Genomic DNA, 23,188 nt, shown 5'->3' with positions numbered 1-23,188 from the left:
ACATGACAGAGACTCCGCTGTAGTAACTGAACATCACACATACACAGCTCTGCTACATGGACATGACAGAGACTCGGCTGTAGTAACTGAACATCACACATACACAGCTCTGCTACATGGACATGACAGAGACTCGGCTGTAGTAACTGAACATTACACATACACAGCTCTGCTACATGGACATGACAGAGACTCCGCTGTAGTAACTGAACATCACACATACACAGTTCTGCTACATGGACATGACAGAGACTCCGCTGTAGTAACTGAACATCACACATACACAGCTCTGCTACATGGACATGACAGAGACTCCGCTGTAGTAACTGAACATCACACATACACAGCTCTGCTACATGGACATGACAGAGACTCGGCTGTAGTAACTGAACATCACACATACACAGCTCTGCTACATGGACATGACAGAGACTCCGCTGTAGTAACTGAACATCACACATACACAGTTCTGCTACATGGACATGACAGAGACTCCGCTGTAGTAATTCAACATTACACATACACAGCTCTGCTACATGGACATGACAGAGACTCAGCTGTAGTAACTGAACATTACACATACACAGCTCTGCTACATGGACAAGACAAAGACTCAGCTGTAGTAACTGAACAGTACACATACACAGCTCTGCTACATGGACATGACAGAGACTCAGCTGTAGTAACTGAACATTACACATACACAGCTCTGCTACATGGACATGACAGAGACTCAGCTGTAGTAACTGAACATTACACATACACAGCTCTGCTACATGGACATGACAAAGACTCCGCTGTAGTAACTGAACATTACACATACACAGCTCTGCTACATGGACATGACAAAGACTCCGCTGTAGTAACTGAACATTACACATACACAGCTCTGCTACATGGACATGACAGAGACTCAGCTGTAGTAACTGAACATTACACATACACAGCTCTGCTACATGGACATGACAGAGACTCTGCTGTAGTAACTGAACATTACACATACACAGCTCTGCTACATGGACATGACAAAGACTCCGCTGTAGTAACTGAACATCACACATACACAGTTCTGCTACATGGACATGACAGAGACTCCGCTGTAGTAACTGAACATCACACATACACAGCTCTGCTACATGGACATGACAGAGACTCAGCTGTAGTAACTGAACATCACACATACACAGCTCTGCTACATGGACATGACAAAGACTCCGCTGTAGTAACTGAACATTACACATACACAGCTCTGCTGTACACACCTATACAACTCTAGGGAAAAGCATATTACACAGCTTGCTTGCAAATAAATACAGCTCCGCTATACAGCCATTACACACATAGTAGAAACCTAGTCATATCATGTCATTTACATGACTCCTCCCACACATGATCACATGGTCATGACATCATCACAGGTCCTTTACTTCCTCCTGCAGCAGAGCCTGTTGCCTAACTCCTCCCATACATGATCACATGGTCATGACATCTCCACAGGTCCTTTACTTCCTCCTGCAGCACAACCTGGAGTCTGACTCCTCCCACACATGATCACATGGTTGTGACATCTCCACAGGTCCTTTACTTCCTCCTGCAGCACAACCTGGAGTCTGACTCCTCCCACACATGATCACATGGTTGTGACATCATCACAGGTCCTTTACTTACCACCTTGAGCCTGACTCCTCCCACACTTATTCACATGGTCATGACATCATCACAGGTCCTTTACTTCCTCCTGCAGCACAGCCTGGAGCTTGACTCCTGCACTTGGTGATAGAAATAAAAACACCCGACCGTCCATGGTGAAGGATTGTCAGAGGAAGAGGAGGACACGCCCCGCCCAGGTAAGTGGAACACTCTCCAGCTCCACACCCTTAAAGGGGTTGTCTCACTTCAGTAAGTGGCATTTGTCATGGAGAGAAAGTTAATACGAGGCATTACTAATGTATTGTTATTGTCCATGTTGCCTCCTTTGCTGGCTGGATTCATTTTTCCATCACATTATACACAGCTCGTTTCCATGGTTATGACCACCCTGGAATCCATCAGCGGTGGCCGTGCTTGCACACTGTAGAAAAAACAGAGAACTAAAAGCTCTGAGACGTCCAATGGTGAAAAAATATTAAGCTTTATTAAATAGTCGGTGAATAATAAAATGCCATAAAAACAAGGGAAATGGGAAACACAGACGCCATCCCAGCTCTACAGTGTCGACATAGAAAATCACAGCTAAATTGAACATTGATGGAATTACATATGAGTCCAAGGTATACGTTATGGCTGAATTCTTGAAATAATATGGGTAGTGACCAGAGGATAAACCACACACAGATACAGCCCGTGCACCAGGCGATGGTGTGACCTAACTGGACTTCTATCCCATCCAGACCGAAGGATGGATAATAAAAGAGAGGGGACGCACCAAAGTAGATGCGACCTGGATGTCTGGGATGGCGTTACCCCGACACGCGTTTCGGCGTACCTTCGTCAGGGGGTCACGCCATCACTGTGGGACTAGCTATTTATCAGCCCATTAGCCAATCATGTCCGCATGTTTAATTCCATCCAGCTGAACATATGTTGGCGCACAATACGCGGCGGTCTGGGCTCCGTGACCCCGTCCACGGGCGTCAAGCCATGACGCGGCAGATCACATGACGCGCCGAGCCGGCATAGAGACGCCCAGGGGCAGGACACAGAGCGTGTCCCCGCAGCACTGCGCTCACCATGTCAGCTGGTAGAACCGGACATTGTACATGTATAGTAATATAAACATGAAGTACAAGGGGAAACGTCATAATAAATCAGCGCTGCCGGCGCCGCTGTATGTATTACTATAGTATGTAAAAAATGCAACAATATTGTGAAATGCCCAATTATTTGTAACAATATCTCCCATATCCATATTATATACACAATAGTGACTGTAAGGAATATTCTATACGTTCCCCCTTATTTATACCCCTGGTATAAGACTTCAGTATTCAGCTTGGTTTGGTTCTCAATCTGACGCCAGAGAGAGCGACAATGACAAGACACTTCTGTGCAGTTCAAAGTCACTCTGCGTCTTTATTGATCTCATGAGACATATATAGTCCTGAATGACATGATGTTTAAGTTAACCAGTAACACGCGTCTTAGCCAGCTACGCATTTCTTTAAAATCCTGACACCCTACATTATGTTTCAGCAACAAATAATCTACAGGAAATCTGTTTCCCAGCACTGCTCCTCGTAGTCCTTGTAGATCTAATAGTATGTCTGATAAGGTGATAGAGGTATGATTTAGAGATTTGGCCAGGTCACATGCAATAGAATTTATAGTACGAGTATTATATATAGCCAGTCCAGGCACTCCTAATATAGAGGCGCCCAAACTTGTATATTCTGTACGGCTGAGAAGGGGTAAAGTAGAGTCACAGTCTTCTGATAAAGTCTTGGTAACCGATCTGTAAGCTCTCCTGATAGGGGGTTGGCTGGGAAGAGCCAAAGTCAGCCTGGGAAACGCACATGGACCTCCAAAAACATTAGCAGGAATGTAATTGTAGGTGCTGTTACCACAAGACAAAAACCATCCTTTAGGGAGCATGATATTATAGATAAAACTGGGAGTCACAATGGTCTTATTACAACTCATGGAATTATCCAGGGAGCTAGCAAGTCTACTATTCTTTTTACAGATGTCGTCAATATAATCATATATACTATTCTTAGGTAATCTTTCTTTTATACCTTTATCGTCACAATATAAAGTCATGTCTTGCGGGAAAAATTAAAACAAGTCTCTGCTGCAGTCACATTAATAGTAATTATTCTAATATTATCCCTGCTATTTTCTAATTTCTGAGACTCCCCACAGAAGTCCTTCAAGGGAATAAAAGATTGTGTATTGTTAACCATTGACCAGACTTCAAGGAGGGATTCATCGGGTGTAGGCACAGCAATAACACATGTTTGTATAAGGTCTCGTGGACTCTGTAAATCTTTAAGGCACAATGAGCTAACATTTAGGGCCTTCACTAGCCTGATTATACTTTTCTGTTCAGAATAAGAGGGGCCAGGAACATAAGGATCTTGCTCCTGAGCTCTTTTAGAGACTGTGATTATTTGGTGCACCACATAATAAACTTATCTCCTCTGGATGATAAATACAAGTGGTAATGAGTCCAATTGGCAAGAAAACACAAAGATTAATAATTATCAGCAGACAAACAAATCTCCCAGAATATTGTGGGGTCCTCATCTTCATCCTGTGGCAAGGCTTCTTCTGAGCTCCCCTGTTTGTTCAGAGATTTCACACCTGCTTCACCCTCTTTGTCTTTGTTGGACACCGGAGAAGAAGCCTCAGGGACCCTTTTCACTCTGCTAGCATGAATCCAGATCGGAGCCTCCTCTGGGAGAATCGCTGTTCTAGTGACTACTACCACCGTGGTAGGGGGTCCGAATGCCAGCTCCTTGGGATATTTTCTTTTTAGTAGTACCCTGACCACCACCGTGTCCTCAGCCCGGAAGGGGTGCGTTGGTTCCTGTGGAAGAGAGGGAGACTTACAAGCAACTTTTTCTTCAGTTTTGCTAAGAACTTTAATCAGTTTTGTGACATATTCTTCCCTAATCTGGTCTATGTCGCCTTCCTGTACCACTAGAGGGCGACTTGCCCAAGGAGTTGGAAAAGGCCTACCCATAAGGATTTCAAAGGGTGACAGTCCTAACCTTTTATTGGGAGTCATTCTTATTTCTGCCAATATAATAGGTAGGATTTGTTTCCATTTCTCAAAAGTACCTGCTGTGGCTTTCCTAAGTTTGTCTTTAACTGTTCGATTCATGCATTCTACAATTCCGGAGCTTTGGGGGTGATACGGCATATGAAATCTCCATTCCACCTGTAGCAATCTGGCTATTTCTCTATTTAACTTGGATGTAAATGCTGGCCCCCGATCTGATTCAATGACCAGGGGACATCCCCATCTCGGAATTATCTGCTGAGTGATAATCCTTGCTGTGGTCTTGGCATCTTCTGCCTTTGTAGGGAATACCTCTGGCCATCTAGAAAACATGTCCACTATGACCAGAGCGTATTCTTGCTTACCCTTTGTCTTGGGGATATGTGTGTAGTCAACCTGTAAATGGGTGAATGGAGTCGTGGGATAATCAAGATGTTGGTGTAATATCCTATGTGGATTACCAGGATTAGCTTGAAGGCAGATCAGGCATCTGCCTATGTAGTCTGCAACCAAACGTTGCATGTCTGTTATATTGAAATTTTGGCTCAAAAGGGTGCATATTGTTTATCTGTTGTGCCCTACTCCGTGAAAATGTGCTATGAAAAGTGCAGCGCTGTGCTGGGGTATACATGGTTTCCCGTTTTTTCAGATCAATCCAGTTTGTGGATTTTCAATTCCACCATCATCGCACAGGCCACAAGAGTACATACACATGCTGGCATCCCTTGTACAGGGACAGGCATTACCTTTGAGAAAAAGGCACAAGGACGTAACTTTCCCCCATGTTCTTGAGTGAGTACCCCCGCCATGGTTTTACAGTTTTGTTGTGCAAACATGTGGAATGGCAGGTTATAATCAGGGAGGCCCAATCCTGGGCTACACATCAATGAACATTTCAGAGTATCGAAAGCATTCAACATTTCTTTTGACCATCTTATCAGCTCTGGGGATTCTTCCAGAGTGGCTTGCCTCAAAATATTGTCATAATAAGAACAGTCGGGGATCCATTGTCTACAGTAGTTTATCATACCAAGAAAGGACAACATTTCCTTCTTGGTGCGCGGGGTGACCAGGCCCGCAATAGACTGGATTCTCCCAGGACTGATTCTTCTTTCGCCCTGTGTGAGGACAAAGCCCAAGTATTCAACCGGCTGTTTGCACCACTGCAGTTTCTTTAACAACACTTTATGACCACATTCTGACAACCATTTCAACAAGGATATGCCATCATGTACACTTGCCTCCACTGACATGCTGCAGACAGTAGATCATCAACATACTGTATCAGGATGGAACCTTGGGGGGGGGGGGGTGCCAGGGTTTCAAAGTGGCTTGGAGGACAATGCTGTACACAACTAGTAAATCAGCATACCCCTGTGGCATTCTGCCCCAGGTCAGTTGACGTCCCTCAAAGGAAAAAGCAAAAAGGAGTCGGGTACTCTTATTAACTGGGACTGAGAAGAAAGCATTTTTCAAATCAATCACGCTAAAACAGACGGCTTCCGCAGGGATGGAGGAAAGGAGAGTTGTGACATCAGGAACTACTGGGGCTATGGGCACAATGAGATTGTTGATTGCCCTCAAATCCTGGACAAAGCGGGTAGTACCATCTGCCTTTTCTTACAGGATTGATAGGGGTGGAGTAAGGTGAAATCACCTCCTCGAGGATTCCTTTTTTTCGAAATTCTTCTATCATTGGCCGTAGCCCCTCAATCCTTTTCCTTGGACAATGGGTATTGCTTTTGATACACCGGTGTGGCACCGGGTTTAAGATTGGCTTGATAAGGTGTGCAATCAATCAGGCCCGTGTCATAGTCGCCCTGTGACCATAGTGCAGGGTTTATGTCTCCTAGCTCAGGGTGGTCCTGTAAACTAACAAAAGTACATATAGCCAGGGTCACTATGGGCATGGTGACTGAGTGAATACTTAGTCCGTCATTTTTTACTGTCACCCCCAAGTCCAACTTCACAAACAGGTCCCTTCCTAATAAACTTACAGGGCAATCCAGTATGATGCTGAAAGTATGGTCCGTGATGTATTCACCGTCCACTTTCTCTATTGGGAGGGCACTTGTTTTATATGTTTTAGTTAATACCCCGTTAATTCCCATAGAGGAGTCAGACTTTCTTAAAGGTCCCTTGTACAAATCTTTGTTTAGCACACTGGAGGTGGCGCCGCTGTCTACCATGAATCCTACCTTCCTTCCCGCAACTTTAAGCAAAATAATCAGTGTATCTCTCCAGTGGGTGGTGACCTGTGTGAAAGCTGGGGTGACTCCCTCCGGGCCCCGTCAGTAGGGTTGTTGATGATTCCAATCAATGGGGAACCTGGGCTGAGTCTGCGTACCCTGTCTATCTGTATTCTGTCCCCTTTGTGTCATGGGCTGTTGTTGGCTGTGTGCTCCCCGATTCTGCGTGTCTCTCCTGGGCATTGTGCACTGTATAGCCCAATGTCCCTCCTGTCCACAGTTACAACAGCGGTTATTCATAGTTTGGAAGTCTTGGTTTCTATCATTTGATCTATGAAAGTTTCCTGCTGTCTTTCGCTTGTTTCTCCCTCTCCCTCTCCCTCTGTTCCCTGCATACGCATGTGTGGGGGCAGTGGATCTGCTAATGTCGAAACACCCTGCGGCTTCCTTTTCATAAAGGTGTTTTTCAAATTGATCTATGCTGTCTGAAGTCCATGTGGAGACGCTCTGTTTTACTATAAGCATTAGTCTATCAGATAGATTGTTAATAAATGTGGAAATAATTAGACTGTCATTCTGGAGAACCGGTAGTCCTGCCTCCAATTTCCAGCAATCCATAAATCTCCTCCAGAAATCAGTAACGCTTTCTGAGGGTTTTTGCTTACATGCTACGGCTACTGGGAGTGAAGACTTTTGTTTAAATACCTCTATCATGTGTTCGTCTATCTCTTTCCATATTAACTGTTGTTCGTGCTCAGTGTTACAAATATAGTCCTTTGCGTTAGTATTAGGGTCTATTTCTGATACTGTTGTTACCTTTTTCCAATCCCATGAACTGTGGGAACCCACTATTTCGTCAATTATGAGTCTAAGGTCTTCTTGGGTGAAATTCCTCCCCTTACAGGCTTTTTTTTAATAAGCCACTGTGCCAGACGGAGCCACAGTAGGCTTGGGGCAGTGTTTAATAATTTTATTAAGGTCATCTATGTCCAAAGCCTTTTTCATTAGTTGATTATCAACCGTCAAAAAAGACATGGTTTCACTATCTTTTTCCTTTTTTTCCTTCTTCCTTAAATTATATCTCGATACAATTGGGGGTGTGGGTTGTTTGCCTGCTATTATGTGACTGGCTGCTATTAAATCCTCTTCTTCATCATTTTTATATTGCTGTAAGGACGGGTAGAGAGGGAGCGGTGTGTGTGGGGGGTGATAGGGGCGCTGAACAGTTCATTTTATGTACATACGATGGTGGCGGATATATCTGATGTTTTTTTTATCATTTTCCTTCTTAGGCTAGTTTCACACTAGCGTTCGGCTGTCCGCTCGTGAGCTCCGTTTGAAGGAGCTCACGAGCGGACCCGAACGCTTCCGTCCAGCCCTGATGCAGTCTGAATGGATGCGGATCCGCTCAGACTGCATCAGTCTGGCGGCGTTCAGCCTCCGCTCCGCTCGCCTCCGCACGGACAGGCGGACAGCTGAACGCTGCTTGCAGCGTTCGGGTGTCCGCCTGGCCGTGCGGAGGCGTGCGGATCCGTCCAGACTTACACTGTAAGTCAATGGGGACGGATCCGTTTGAAGATGCCACAATATGGCTCAATCTTCAAACGGATCCGTCCCCCATTGACTTTCAATGTAAAAGTCTGGACGGATCCGCTCAGGCTAATTTCACACTTAGTCATTTTTTGCCAATATAATGCAGACGGATCCGTTCTGAACGGAGCCTCCGTCTGCATTATTATGATCGGATCCGTTCAGAACGGATCCGATCGAACGCTAGTGTGAAAGTAGCCTGAGTCTGTATCTCATGTAATTTTCTATCGTCTTTTGATCTTTTTAAACCTTTTGTCTTGCACATGTTGGGCTCATACCAGTCGGAGCTATCTCTAGCCATTGTTCTCCTCCTTTCTGCATATAATCCATATCCCATGAAGGGTCAGGTTCAAAATACGGCCAGGCGGCAGTGTTGCCTAAGCATAGACCCTTGACCATGTCCATGTGATATATGCTATTGTGTCCTTCCCTGGGAAAGGGGTCTACCGCTTCCATTGCCTCTGTCCACCCTGCCAAATTATCTACCCATGGGTTAACAAGGTAATACTTTGTAGCACTGACTCGGGTAACATATTGTTTACATGTTTCTCCTGGTTCTGGTTTAGGGTATTCTGTCTTAGATGTTTGACTACCCATTATCAAAACTTATTTTCTTACAAAAAGAATTCAAAACAGTAATAGCAAATACAAAACAGAATGTTAGTCTTGGGACGACAGCTGTACACTTATGAACCAGCCTGTCACTTCCCCTTATATAACTGTGTTAGACAAAACAACTTATCATGCAAAACTTCTACAATTATCAAACAACTTATCATGCAAAACTTCTACAATTATCTTATTAAGAATCAAATCAAGCTGTAAAACCTTCTGTTCCCTGAACAGTTTTTTACGGGGCTCCCTGAGCCCTCTGAAGTGCACTTTTCCTGTTACTGGACTTCCCTGAGTCCTAAAGCAGAAACTCCCTGAGTTATGCTTACTGTATCCCTGATACAGTACTTCACCTGAAGTCTATCTAAGGGTCCCTTATGTACTTACTTGAATTGAGATGTGGCCAGTGCCCCCGGAATGGCCAGAGGACAGGTGCCTGCCTCTTCTTACCAGACCTGAGGATGACCTTCCCTATCCCGGACAAGAGCCCCCAAGTTGTAAAGAATATTCTTTACGTTCCCCCTGATTTATACCCCTGGTATAAGACTTCAGTATTCAGCTTGATTTGGTTCTTAATCTGACGCCAGAGAGAGCGACAATGACAAGACACTTCTGTGCAGTTCACAGTCACTCTGCGTCTTTATTGATCTCATGAGACATATATAGTCCTGAATGACATGATGTTTAGTTTAACCAGTAACACGCGTCTTAGTCAGCTACGCATTTCAGTTATCTTATCGTTTATTAGAGTCCAAGGCTATATATGAAATGTGAGCAAAAAGCACTTCTCAGTAGTTTTCCAAGAACTTTGCCCCCTACGTGTTCCTGTGTGCGTGATCTATTAATGTATAGATAGTGATGGCATATAAGCTTATATATAAAAATAGGCTTTGGACTGTAATAGAATCCTTCAGTGACGTATTTCATGACACTGGGAAAGAACATATCAATAAATAATTAAATATAGGACCGTACATTAAAATAGATAATGTTATTAAAATAAATGGCTTTTTTACCTGTAACAGCAATTTCGTGGTCTATCTCTTGAAGTGTCCATGTAGACTTGTGTATGTCGGTGAGACCTCCATGAGGATGAAAGATCGTTTCTGTAAACATAAATCTACCATTAGAAAGAAAAATGTACTACTTCCCATCCCATATCACTTTGAGAAACACCGACATGCCATCTCCCAGCTGCGCTTCCAGATAATAGAGCACGTATCACTACTCGGGAGAGGAGGAGACCGGTGTAAAATGCTCAAAAAACGAGAAGCCTATTGGATTCATCGCCTGCAAACCCTAGAACCAAAGGGATTAAATCGTGATTATGATTTAAATAGTTTTCTGTAAGGTACAGTGTGCAGTAACCCTTTCAACATGTTCCCTCTTTCTTTCTTCCACAGAGAACTTGATTCCAAATCCCATGTCATTTAGTGCTTGATCAGGGCGTAAGTCTTACCACGCAATATTGTAGCACTGTTGCATTCAGTATTTTGCATTATTATACTATGTTTAGCAAAATGTGGCACTGTAAAGCATGGTGCACTGAGAATTAATGATGTCTTCTTTTTTTCTTTTGTACAAAGTTTGCTACAGTTGGTAGCATCCAGTACTGAGTAATACATTACAATATAACTATGATCAGCAGAATGTAGCACTGCAAAGCATGGTGCCCTGTTAACTAATGATAGTCACTTGCTCATTTACTTGTTAAGTCATTATCTCTGCATTGTTGTGTCCTTTGTTTACGACGTTGCTATGTTACCTACGTCACTTCCGGCTCCATCGTGGGCTATTTAAATTTGTTTGTAACTTGTATTCATTATGTTTGACAAAGGTTCTCAGCAGCCGAAACGCGTCACTTACCACATGTATGTGACCATTAAATCTACTTGAAATTACAATTAGAGCGAGTGCTGGTCCTTTCTATACAATGTTATTGAAAAGATATTCACAGAACCTCACAATTAGTTATATATGCCGACCAGCGGTTACAGATAATGATATAGTAACATGATTGCCAGGGCTCAGAAGAAAAAGCATGATTTATAACATAATGGTAGCAATTATAGATCAATATAGTATATCACATATGGCCAGAAACATGATTACAAGGAAAAGATAAAAAATTACATGATCATACAATTACAATATACAGGGAGTGCAGAATTATTAGGCAAGTTGTATTTTTGAGGATTCATTTTATTATTGAACAACAACCATGTTCTCAATGAACCCAAAAAACTCATTAATATCAAAGCTGAATATTTTTGGAAGTAGTTTTTAGTTTGTTTTTAGTTTTAGCTATTTTAGGGGGATATCTGTGTGTGCAGGTGACTATTACTGTGCATAATTATTAGGCAACTTAACAAAAAACAAATATATACCCATTTCAATTATTTATTTTTACCAGTGAAACCAATATAACATCTCAACATTCACAAATATACATTTCTGACATTCAAAAACAAAACAAAAACAAATCAGTGACCAATATAGCCACCTTTCTTTGCAAGGACACTCAAAAGCCTGCCATCCATGGATTCTGTCAGTGTTTTGATCTGTTCACCATCAACATTGCGTGCAGCAGCAACCACAGCCTCCCAGACACTGTTCAGAGAGGTGGACTGTTTTCCCTCCTTGTAAATCTCACATTTGATGATGGACCACAGGTTCTCAATGGGGTTCAGATCAGGTGAACAAGGAGGCCATGTCATTAGATTTTCTTCTTTTATACCCTTTCTTGCCAGCCACGCTGTGGAGTACTTGGACGCGTGTGATGGAGCATTGTCCTGCATGAAAATCATGTTTTTCTTGAAGGATGCAGACTTCTTCCTGTACCACTGCTTGAAGAAGGTGTCTTCCAGAAACTGGCAGTAGGACTGGGAGTTGAGCTTGACTCCATCCTCAACCCAAAAAGGCCCCACAAGCTCATCTTTGATGATACCAGCCCAAACGAGTACTCCACCTCCACCTTGATGGCGTCTGAGTCGGACTGGAGCTCTCTGCCCTTTACCAATCCAGCCATCTGGCCCATCAAGACTCACTCTCATTTCATCAGTCCATAAAACCTTTGAAAAATCAGTCTTGAGATATTTCTTGGCCCAGTCTTGACGTTTCAGCTTGTGTGTCTTGTTCAGTGGTGGTCGTCTTTCAGCCTTTCTTACCTTGGCCATGTCTCTGAGTATTGCACACCTTGTGCTTTTGGGCACTCCAGTGATGTTGCAGCTCTGAAATATGGCCAAACTGGTGGCAAGTGGCATCTTGGCAGCTGCACGCTTGACTTTTCTCAGTTCATGGGCAGTTATTTTGTGCCTTGGTTTTTCCACACGCTTCTTGCGACCCTGTTGACTATTTTGAATGAAACGCTTGATTGTTCGATGATCACGCTTCAGAAGCTTTGCAATTTTAAGAGTGCTGCATCCCTCTGCAAGATATCTCACTATTTTTGACTTTTCTGAGCCTGTCAAGTCCTTCTTGTGACCCATTTTGCCAAAGGAAAGGAAGTTGCCTAATAATTATGCACACCTGATATAGGGTGTTGATGTCATTAGACCACACCCCTTCTCATTACAGAGATGCACATCACCTAATATGCTTAATTGGTAGTAGGCTTTCGAGCCTATACAGCTTGGAGTAAGACAACATGCATAAAGAGGATGATGTGGTCAAAATACTCATTTGCCTAATAATTCTGCACTCCCTGTACAGATGGTGTCATGGCAAAAGGACACCATGACAATAATAAAAAAGGGGAAAAAAAGAGATGGTCCAAGGTGTGAGACGTGGTATCATGTGAATAGAGAAGGGGAGTGTATAGGAGAGAATATATATATATATATATATATATATATATATGAAACAATGACAGTGATGTGGAGTGAATGATACTGTATAGATGACATGCTGCAGCAGGAAAATACAGCCAATAAGTGTATCACTAAAAACTGTATGTTATGGGTGAGAAATTTCCAGGATGGTGATGAAAGATATATGTAGGAACCCATATATAATTATGTGTACCTATAAACAATGATGATTAGGGCACATAGGGGACCATATGCCCAGAGAGTGTGTATTGCGGATAGACTCTCTGACAGTAATTCATGAATCATTGTGGTAAACATGTCACAGTGTGGGCCCAATGTGACCCTGTGTCCCAGGGTGTGTATGTGACAATACATCAACCCATGTGCACACGAATCCTGCAAAGAGTTGTAACATTAGGCAGCATAATTTAAATGTATATATGGAAATATAATCATAATGTAGCATAAAATGATCCAATATAAAAAAGGAGCCATAATATACTACTAAGGTCCCAATTCGCAAGGCATCTATGAATACAGAAAACGGCATGAGGCAGCGGTTTCATTAGTACATAGGCACGGGCTGAAAAACAGAGAAATCAAGTAAAAAAATTAAAAACATAACACAACATTAAAAGAGGTCATGAAAATACCCCACAGTGATGGTCCTGGTGATCACAGAAACGACGAGAAGCCCAAATTCTCATTGAGTCCCCTTGGACGTAAGGTTCCAAGGGTCCATATCCACCGGCTCTCTTTTTGGGCCAGCTTTTTAGGGATATTGCCGACTCTTAGATTGGGCCTAATGCAGTAAATCCCCTTCACCTTGAGCAGACTGGGATTGCATACATGGTATTCTTTGAAGTGTCGGGCTATGGGTTTTTGGTCTACATTACCCTTTGTATCGGCTGCTGTCAGGATGTCTTTTACATGTTCGCGCACTCGTACCTTTTAGCTCACGAGTAGTCAGCCCTATATAAATTTTCTTACAGGGGCATGATGCATAGTAAACCACCTTGGAACTGGAACAGGTAAGGTTGTGTCTGATTTGAAATGTCTGGTTACCGGATGAGTTTACAAAGTCGCATGCCCGTTCCATATTCAGGCATGCGACGCACTTCCCACATGGTTTAAAACCATTGGTTGGTCTTCTTGAACCAGGGAACAAAGGTACCGCAACCGGTTCAAGGTAGCTTTGTACCAAAATATTGCGTAACGTGTCTGCTTTTCGTGCTGTGATGGAGGGCTTCGGGGGGACAAATTTGCCCAACACTGGGTCAGTGAGGAGAACAGACCAATGTCTGTTCACAGACCCCCTCATCTCCTGCCAACGTGAGTAATATTTCGTCACGTACCTGATATTGTTATCTTCAGGTCTCTCCTTCCTTGGTTGCAGTAGATCTATCTGTTGATGGCTCTTTGCTCTTTGGTAAGCTTTTTTTATGGAACGATGGCTATATCCCCTTTTCCGAAGGCGGTCTCGTAAGTCTGTGGCCTGTGTTTCAAATGCTGTATCTGTAGAGCAAATTCTGCGCATCCTTAGGAATTGCCCAGTTGGTATGGCATTGACCGTGCTCCTGGGATGTGAAGAGGATGCATGTAGATAGGCGTTAACTGCAGTTTCTTTGCAATGCACATCAGTTTCAATATGACCATCCCTTGTCCTACTTATAGATATATCCAAAAAATCTATGTGGTCTCTGTTGTGCATATATGTGAGCTTGATGTTACGAGTGTTTGTGTTGAGAATCCTGAAGAACTCATGTAGGCTTTGAGGAGTGCCCTGCCAGATAAGGAAGACGTCGTCTATGTACCGCGCCCAGAAAATGGCGCGGTCCATGACGACGTGTCCATCTGACATGACAAGGTCCCTCTCCCACAGCCCCAGGAACAGGTTGGCATATGAGGGCGCACATGCCGCCCCCATTGCTGTCCCCTGGAGCTGCAAGAAAAAGGACCCATTAAAAGTTAAAAAAAAAAATTGTCAACACAAACCTAAGCAGTTGCAGTAGAAAAGAAGCTATATCCTGGTCAACATTGTTGGTCCTTAGGAAAAATTCCACTGCCTGGAGTCCATCTGAGTGACGGATGCTGGTATACAAGAACTCTACATCACATGTTACCAATAGAGTGTCATCATCTAAACATATACCATGTAGTTTCTTCAATAAGTCTGACGTGTCACGTGTATATGAGGGTAATAGTTCTACCATCGGTTTTAGATGGTAGTCTATAAATTTACAGATGTTATCCACCATACTTCCCTGACCAGAGATTATTGGCCTACCTGGTGGTATACATGGGTTTTTATGGACTTTGGGAAGTAGATATAATGTTGGGATAGTTGGTTCCAGAATGCTGAGGACATCATGTAATTCCTTGGAGATTATGTTTTTTTCCCAAGCTGTCCCCAGGATCTTCCGTAATTCATCTCTAAAGGACAATAAGGAATTATAGGTTAACTTCTGATAGCATGTATTGTTATTCAACTGTTTATACGCCTCTGTCAAATACATTTTGCGTGGCCATACAACAAGGTTGCCACCTTTGTCAGCTGGCTTGTATATCACATCAGGTATGCTCTTCAATTTTTCCAGACTTATTCGTTGTGTCTTTGTAAGGTTATCACTACGTACAGCCCTAGGTATTTTTTCAAAGTCACTACTGACCAGTTTGACAAATATGTCAATTGCTGGGCATAGTGACAGGGGGGGGGAAATTTTGGGATCTAGGTTTCATGGTAGAGGGTACATCACCCTTTGTCCCACTATCCTGTTCTGACAACAAGTCCTCTAGAGTACGGAGGGCCAGACGGTGTGGTAAAAACCTCGGGGTACAGATCTTTGTGGTGCCATCTTTTCATCATCAGCAAGCGTCCAAACATATGTAGGTCTTTTAATGGCTGTAAAGTGATCAAATTGAGGGCTCGGGGCATATGATAGCCCTTTTTCCAATAAGGCAATATCAGAGGGAGAAAAAACATGTTTAAATAGATTAATTACCCTGAGGTCCTAAGTGGGTTCCATGTTAGTGTTTCTCCGGTCTTGTGCTCTTTTATTTCCTGGACCGGGTCCATAGTCCATTTTTCTTTTATTGCGGGTGAACCTGGTAGATTGGGCCACATATGTCTGTGCCTCATCCATAGAGGCCTGCGAGGATATTGAAGACGATCTGCTTATAGATCTTGCTCCCTCCTTGTTTCGCCATCTATATACCCTTTTTTGTTGGGCATCCGTGCTATCCCTCATAAATTTCTTCATCTTAAAGTCCTGAATTTCCTTTACCCAGGTACCATATTTCAGGTCTATTTCCTCTTGGAATGGTTTCAAATTCTCAGAGCTGCAATCCCTGGTGAGTTTTGTCTGTAGGAGCTCAATTTCTGCATCCATTTGCTCCAAACTTTTTTTGTGTTGAGACCAATCAATAGCTCCATGAATTTCATGGAGCTATTTGTACATGTTTCTTCCCACTGGGAAGTGAAGGATTCATCCTTCACATGGAAGGAAGGAAAAACCTGAATCCTAAGGCCAGGTGGTATCAAGCATTGTGACATGCCTACCACAATGATTCATGAATTACTGTCAAAGAGTCTATCCGCAATACACACTTTCTGGGCATATGGGCCCCTATGTGCCCTAATCATCATTGTTTATAGTTACACATAATTAGATATGGGTTCCTACATATATCTTTTATCACCATCCTTCACACCTTTTTATACCTGGGAATTTTTCACCCATAACATATAGTTTTTAGTGATACACTTATTGGCTGTATTGTCCTACTGCAGCATGTCATCTATACAGTATCATTCACTCCACATCATGCCATTGCCTTACATACATATATATATATATATATATATATATATATTCTCTCCTATACACTCCCCTTCTCTAGTCACATGATACCACGTCTCACACCTTGGACCATCTCTTTTTTTTCCCTTTTTTATTATTGTCATGGTGTCCTTTTGCCATGACACCATCTGTATATTGTAATTGTATGATCATGTCATTTTTTTATCTTTTCCTTGTAATCATGTTTCTGGCCATATGTGATATACTATATTGATCTATAATTGCTACCATTATGTTATAAATCGTGCTTCTTCCTCTGAGCCCTGGCAATTATGTTACTATATCATCATCTGTAACCGCTGGTCGGCATATATAATTGTGAGGTTCTGTGAATATCTTTTTAATGACATTATCTATTTTAATGTACGGTCCTATATTTAATTATTTATTGATATGTTCTTTCCCAGTGTCATGAAATACGTCACTATTAACGCCATCCCAGACATCCAGGTTGCATCTACTTTGGTGAGTCCCCTCTCTTTTATTATCCATCCTTCGGTCTGGCCCTTTGTCACACAGATGGGATAGAAGTCCAGTTAGGTCACACCATCGCCTGGTGCACGGGCTGTATCTGTGTGTGGATTATCCTCTGGTCACTACCCATATTATTTCAAGAATTCAGCCATAACGTATACCTTGGACTCATATGTAATTCCATCAATGTTCAATTTTACCACATGACAGGAGGCTTCATATTTTGCATAAAACTCTCTTTACTTACTCCACATAGCAGTAAAGAAACAGTTAAAACAGTAACCAATCAAAATGCAATAGGAGGTAATATATTCTGAGCCGTGAGAGTCCTCCTCCTCTTTCTTTACTGCTCCATCAGACAGACAGGTCAGAGTTTCTGCTCTCCCAGTTATAAGGCTTTGGGGGTTATGTATTTCCATTTGAGTGTTTTCTATCTATCCCTGTGGTAATATTTAATGCCTACTACTACATTTTGGGGGGTTTGTGGCTCAAGCGAAATTTTTTCTCCTCAGTTGGTCTCCCGTCCCTGTCTGGCCTTCTCACTCGGACGAGGAGGATAAGCTTTACTAGCCAATTTATTTATTTACTAGCACCCCAAACCCCCCTCCCCCCCCCCCCAGGATTATGGTGAGGGGTAACGTTCACCCCATCTGCGAATATCGCGTCGCGGTTTTTTCGCCGCGCATTTTCGGCGAAAAAATTTTTCGCCGCGCATTTTCGCTCGCGGGAGCCGTGGCAATTATACTCGCGTCTCGCGAGAACTCTGGCCGCCATTTTGGATAGAGACTCCATGTCCACAGCGCTCGTTTTTTGCGGTAAGTCCATTACAACCATTTCCTCTTACTATTTGCTATTGTGCTCCGTGTCAGAGCCCTCACTGTGTCTCTCCTCCTTCACAGCTCGGATCGCATAAGCCTGTCAGACGACCAGGCAGGGCTCTCAAATCTGTGGCCGTTTGTCCAGGCCTCATCACTGCAGGGTTCATTCCCTGGGCTTTGGGGTGTCGCCCCGAACTTGCTGCTGCTACAGAGGTGTCAGACATACATCCTCTATTCCTGGGTGCTGCCCAGTGTAAAAATCCCAATTTACCCTGCTGGGGTTATAGGTACTGCTGGTACCATCTCTATATACTTTATACTACCCTGTGCCAGGGTGTTGTTGGACAATGGACCAGAACGCTGCACAGCTTCAGGCCATGATTAATGAGGCAGTTGCTGCCTCGATGGAGAAGGCTTTCTCCAGAATTATGACGGCGGCTGATGGGCCAGATGACCTCGCTGAGGTCCCGCAACAGGACTACGATTCCGAGGCTTCAGGGTCACAGGTTCGTGCCGACTCTCGGCCACAAAAACACCATTGGAAAGGAGAGAAGGGCTCTGCTAATCCGGACAGGGGCAAAGCCCCCGCCAAGCGCGACAAACCGTCTCCTCTCGCTCCCTCGCCTGAACATCACTACTCCTCGGACGAGGAGGATAAGCTTTCTCCGTCCATGAATATTCTGGACTCGTGGCAGGCCGCGGACTCCGACGTTCCGGAGGACGCCTGGGGCTCAGATGAGGGCTCGTTTTCCGGTGACCGAAAGGGCACCTTTCTCGAAACCGCCCAGCTACCCGACGACTCGGCGCCACCGCTGGAGGATGAGGAAACCATCCTGGACCCCTCCGGCCAACGTCTCTTCGATCCGAGAAACATCCGTCATCCACGTTCTGGGGACTGGACGCCTCCGGATCACCTCGCAAAGTTTATGCACCTATGGCTACGCAAACCTATGGACAAAACGGTTCGCAACCGTTTACGATCTGAATGCCCTCGCCCTCTGTTACCCGACTTCGTGGCGCAAACTCCGGAGTTCGACCAGATCATGACCACCTTTATGTCTGGGGTGGTCGGGACCCTCGCAAAGGGGTTGAGAAGGCATTCCACGGTGTGCAGGATAAGCTGTTGGACTCCATTGGTCCACTTTCCCGCATTTTGTATTTGGCGGATGATGCCCTAGCGCGATCAGAGGAGTTTGACGCTAATATGGTTCGTGAATGGGCTCACGACATTAGAGAATGGGCTCAACGGTGCTTCTGCTTTGTAGGCAACGCCAACGTAGCCCTCTCTTCTGAGAGGAGGAAAGCAGCATTACTCCGTCTTGACGGAAAATTGGTGGAATTGGGCACCAAAGAACTAGGACCTCTGGCACAGGGCAAGCTATTTGGTGAGACTTTTCTGAAGGAGCTCAATAGACATGTGAATGTCTTTACCTCGCTTAACAAAGCACAGACCTCCATGAAGCGGGTCTTCCGAGCCAACTCCCAAAGGGGTGTTTTTGGAAGGGCTGGCCGCCACAGAGGCCGAGCAGCCAGCCCATTCTGGCCTTCGGGCCACAGTTCTCAAAGGCCTCAACCGTTCTACCCAGAAACAGGCTATAGACAGCCTTTCTCCTTCAACTCGCTTCAACTCCACCGGTAAGGGCTCGCTTCAACTCCACCGGTAAGTCGTCACCTGTTGCAGGTACCTCTTCTCACTCATACAGCAGGTCGTATTTCCCTTTGTTTTCAGAACTGGGCGGCTATATCGTCGGACGCATGGATACTCCAGACGGTGCAGGGTTACGTCATAGACTTCGTGGGACGTCCAGACCAGTCGATCCTGCCGCATCCTTTTCTCTGCTCCGCAGAGGACTACAGGTTGATAGCAAACGAGCTACTAGACCTCCACTCCAAGGGTGCGGTGGAGCCCGCACACGATCAGGGAGGCTTTTTCAGCAATCTTTTCTTGGTGAAGAAAAAGACCGGGGATTTCAGACCAGTCTTAAACTTAAAAAAGCTCAACTCCTACATGCGATACAGGCACTTCAAGATGGAGGGCATACACCTTCTGAGGGACCTCCTTCGAGACGGACATTGGTTCACGAGACTGGACCTCAAAGACGCGTACTTGTCGGTACCGGTCCACTTGACCTGCCGACGTTTCCTCAGATTCCTGTGGCAAGGTCGACCGTGGCAGTTCACGTGCCTCCCTTTCGGCCTCAGTTCAGCCCCGTGGTGTTTCACCAAGTTGCTGAAGCCTGTGGTCGCACATCTTCGTGCTCAAGGGATTCGGTGCATTATATACCTGGACGACCTGCTTCTGTTTTGCGACGACAGGTCCGGACTGACTCGGCACACACGTTTTACCGTCGACTTCCTGACCTCCCTAGGGTTCGTGGTGAACTTCTTGAAGTCGGAGTTGTCCCCGACTCAGACTGTCCAGTTTCTGGGATTCGAGATAGACTCCAGGTCCAGCACACTACGCTTACCAGCGACGAAGATCGCGGCTATCAAGAAGGAATTGCGCAGAGTCATCCGCTGCTTCTCCATTCCACTCCGTACTCTGGCTCGGATCGTAGGTCTACTATCCGCTTCCATTCAGGCCATTTTCCCGGGACCGCTCCACTACAGGGCGATGCAACGTCTGAAGACCTACTTTCTCCATCGGAATCCTTCCTACGATCAATCGATCCCGATAACGGAAGAGGTCAGGGAGGAATTCAGATGGTGGCTAGACAGCATGGAGGCTTGGAACGGCCGAGCCATCTTCGGGAGCTCTCCCGACGTCGTTTTGGAATCGGACGCCAGCCTTTGGGGCTGGGGCGCGACGGGCGGAGGCAGATCAACAGGAGGCGCCTGGACCGCTCAAGAGAGTCTTCTCCACATCAACTGCCTGGAACTGTTGGCGGGGTCGTTCGCTATCCGCAGTCTGGCGAAGGACAAGTCGCATTGCTGTATTCTCTTGCGGATGGACAACATCTCGGCGGTCCGCTATATCAACCGCCTGGGCGGAGCCCGTTCCCGACTACTGTCGGAGGTGACGAAGGAGATCTTCGACTTCTGCCTTCCCCGCAACATTTCACTCAAGGCGGAATACCTTCCGGGGGAGACGAATCTGACGGCAGACTGGTTCTCACGTCACTGGAGGGACAGCAGCGACTGGAGATTGGATCCTCAGGTCTTTCAACGACTCTCGGTCAGGAGGGGCCCCTTCCGACTGGACCTATTCGCTTCCCGCAACAACAGGCAGACTCCGGCCTACTTCAGCTGGCTACCGGATCCGGAGAGTTTAGCGGTGGACGCGTTTCTCCAACAGTGGCCAGCCAAGGGAGCGTACGCCTTTCCCCCTTTCAGCATGATCGCACGGACAATTCAATTCCTGAGGAATCAACGCATTTCTCTCCTGCTCGTCGCTCCGCTTTGGCGGAGTCAACCGTGGTTCCCGGACCTTCTGGACCTCTCCTACATTGATCCCTTGCTTCTACCGTCTTTCCCGATGCTCCTCACGGACCCGAAAGGGAATCCGCATTCCCTGGTACTCGAGGGCCGTCTCCTTCTGGTGGCTTGGGCTCTTTCCGGGGAGCCTGGCAGACCAGCGATTTATCGCAGGCAGCTAGAGACCTCATATGGGACTCCTGGGCTCCTGGAACTAGAAGATGTTACTTATCAGCTTGGGATTCCTGGTCCTCTTGGTGCTGTGAACGGGACTTCGATCCATTTACGGCACCTGTGACCGCCATATTGAATTTTCTGTCAAATTTGCTCTCTTTGGGCCGCTCCTATCGTTCTCTCAACGTGGTGCGCTCCGCTATTTCGGCGGCGCACGTTCCCTCTCTTGGTATCCCAATCGGTAGGGATCCACTTGTTTGCCGTTTACTTAGGGGTATAAGGTTGCAGAGACCTCCGGGCCCCAGATATTCTCGTCTCTGGGATGTGGCTTTGGTTCTTCAGTTTCTGAGAGATTGGCCGACTAATACCTCCCTCTCTCTAAGACAGCTGTCGGCCAAGTTGACTTTGTTACTTTGCCTCGTTTCCTTTCGTCGAGTTTCGGACGTACGGGCTTTCGACGTCGACGCCTTTTCGGTCTCTCCGGAGGGAGTTACCTTTCGGGTGTCTAGACGTACCAAGTCCAACTCTACGTCGGTCTTTTATCCCTTCTTTGCCTCAGAACCACAACTGTGTGTCGTTTCTACCCTTACTCGGTACGTAGAGGTCACTTCCGCGCTTCGAGCTTCTGCCTCGGGACAGCTTTTGGTGTCCTACGTTCGGCCTCACGTTCCCGTCTCAACTACTACACTCGCCAGGTGGATACGGTGGCTTCTGTCTCTGGCGGGCGTGGACCCCTGTTTTGGGGCACATTCAGTTCGTGGGGCGGCTGCTTCCTCGGCCTTCTCGGCAGGCGCTTCTCTGACAGACATCCTACATTCGGCGGACTGGTCGAGGGAGTCTACCTTCAGGACATTCTACTTTCGTCCAAGCACGGGGGCGGCTATGTGTCTTGTGAATCAGCATTAAAAATGCAAAATATGAAGCCTCCTGTCATGTGGTAAAATTGAAGATTATGCTAGCGCTAGTGTACTTATAATCTTAATTTTAGTAATGACAGGAGGCGAGTATTTTCCCACCTCTTTCCCACCCTTGGTAAGTGCTCGTGGGTAAGTAGATGGTTTCATTCCCTTTTGCGTTTTAGCAGCCAAGATCCTTTTAAGTGATGTCATTTACTGTCATTTTATGTGGGTCATGCCTGCAAGCAGGTTCAGTTTCGGTTCCTAACCCATTTCACATTGTTTTTCAGTATAAATGCTTGAGGTTTCCGGTCCAACTTCAGGGAGTTTCTTTGTGTCGATCGGACTTCGTCTCACGGAGATCTGAGTGCGGACAGAAGGTCTTTTGATTCCGGTTACAGTTCATTCCGGATTTTCTTCATGCCTTACAGTTACAGGACAAGGAGTTCGTTCGGTGGTTTGTGGTTTAAGAGACATTGACTTTAGTTTGTCCAGTTTTTTCTGATGTCGCATGCGAAAGAGGAGGAGGACTCTCACGGCTCAGAATATATTACCTCCTATTGCATTTTGATTGGTTACTGTTTTAACTGTTTCTTTACTGCTATGTGGAGTAAGTAAAGAGAGTTTTA

General features: G+C 45.2%; 1 protein-coding gene, 1 long non-coding RNA gene and 1 pseudogene across 2 annotated transcripts in view; 2 read left to right on the top strand and 1 right to left on the bottom strand.

Moving 5' to 3' along the window:
• The window catches only part of LOC122940390, a 1,294,760-nt pseudogene that overhangs the window by 63,679 nt on the left and 1,207,893 nt on the right, over positions 1–23,188 (bottom strand).
• The window catches only part of LOC122940410 (oocyte zinc finger protein XlCOF7.1-like), a 195,341-nt gene that overhangs the window by 117,579 nt on the left and 54,574 nt on the right, over positions 1–23,188 (top strand). The gene's annotated exons all lie outside the window — the stretch shown is intronic.
• On the top strand, positions 1,737–23,105 carry LOC122940492. Its single transcript, XR_006390316.1, has 4 exons — positions 1,737–1,847; positions 10,518–10,562; positions 17,191–17,248; positions 22,850–23,105. It is a non-coding gene; the product is annotated as an uncharacterized LOC122940492 (long non-coding RNA).

The sequence above is a fragment of the Bufo gargarizans genome, chromosome 6 (genome assembly GCF_014858855.1).
Source record: "Bufo gargarizans isolate SCDJY-AF-19 chromosome 6, ASM1485885v1, whole genome shotgun sequence".
Taxonomy (NCBI): Eukaryota; Metazoa; Chordata; class Amphibia; order Anura; family Bufonidae; genus Bufo; species Bufo gargarizans.
This window is presented reverse-complemented; position numbering and strand designations above follow the sequence as displayed.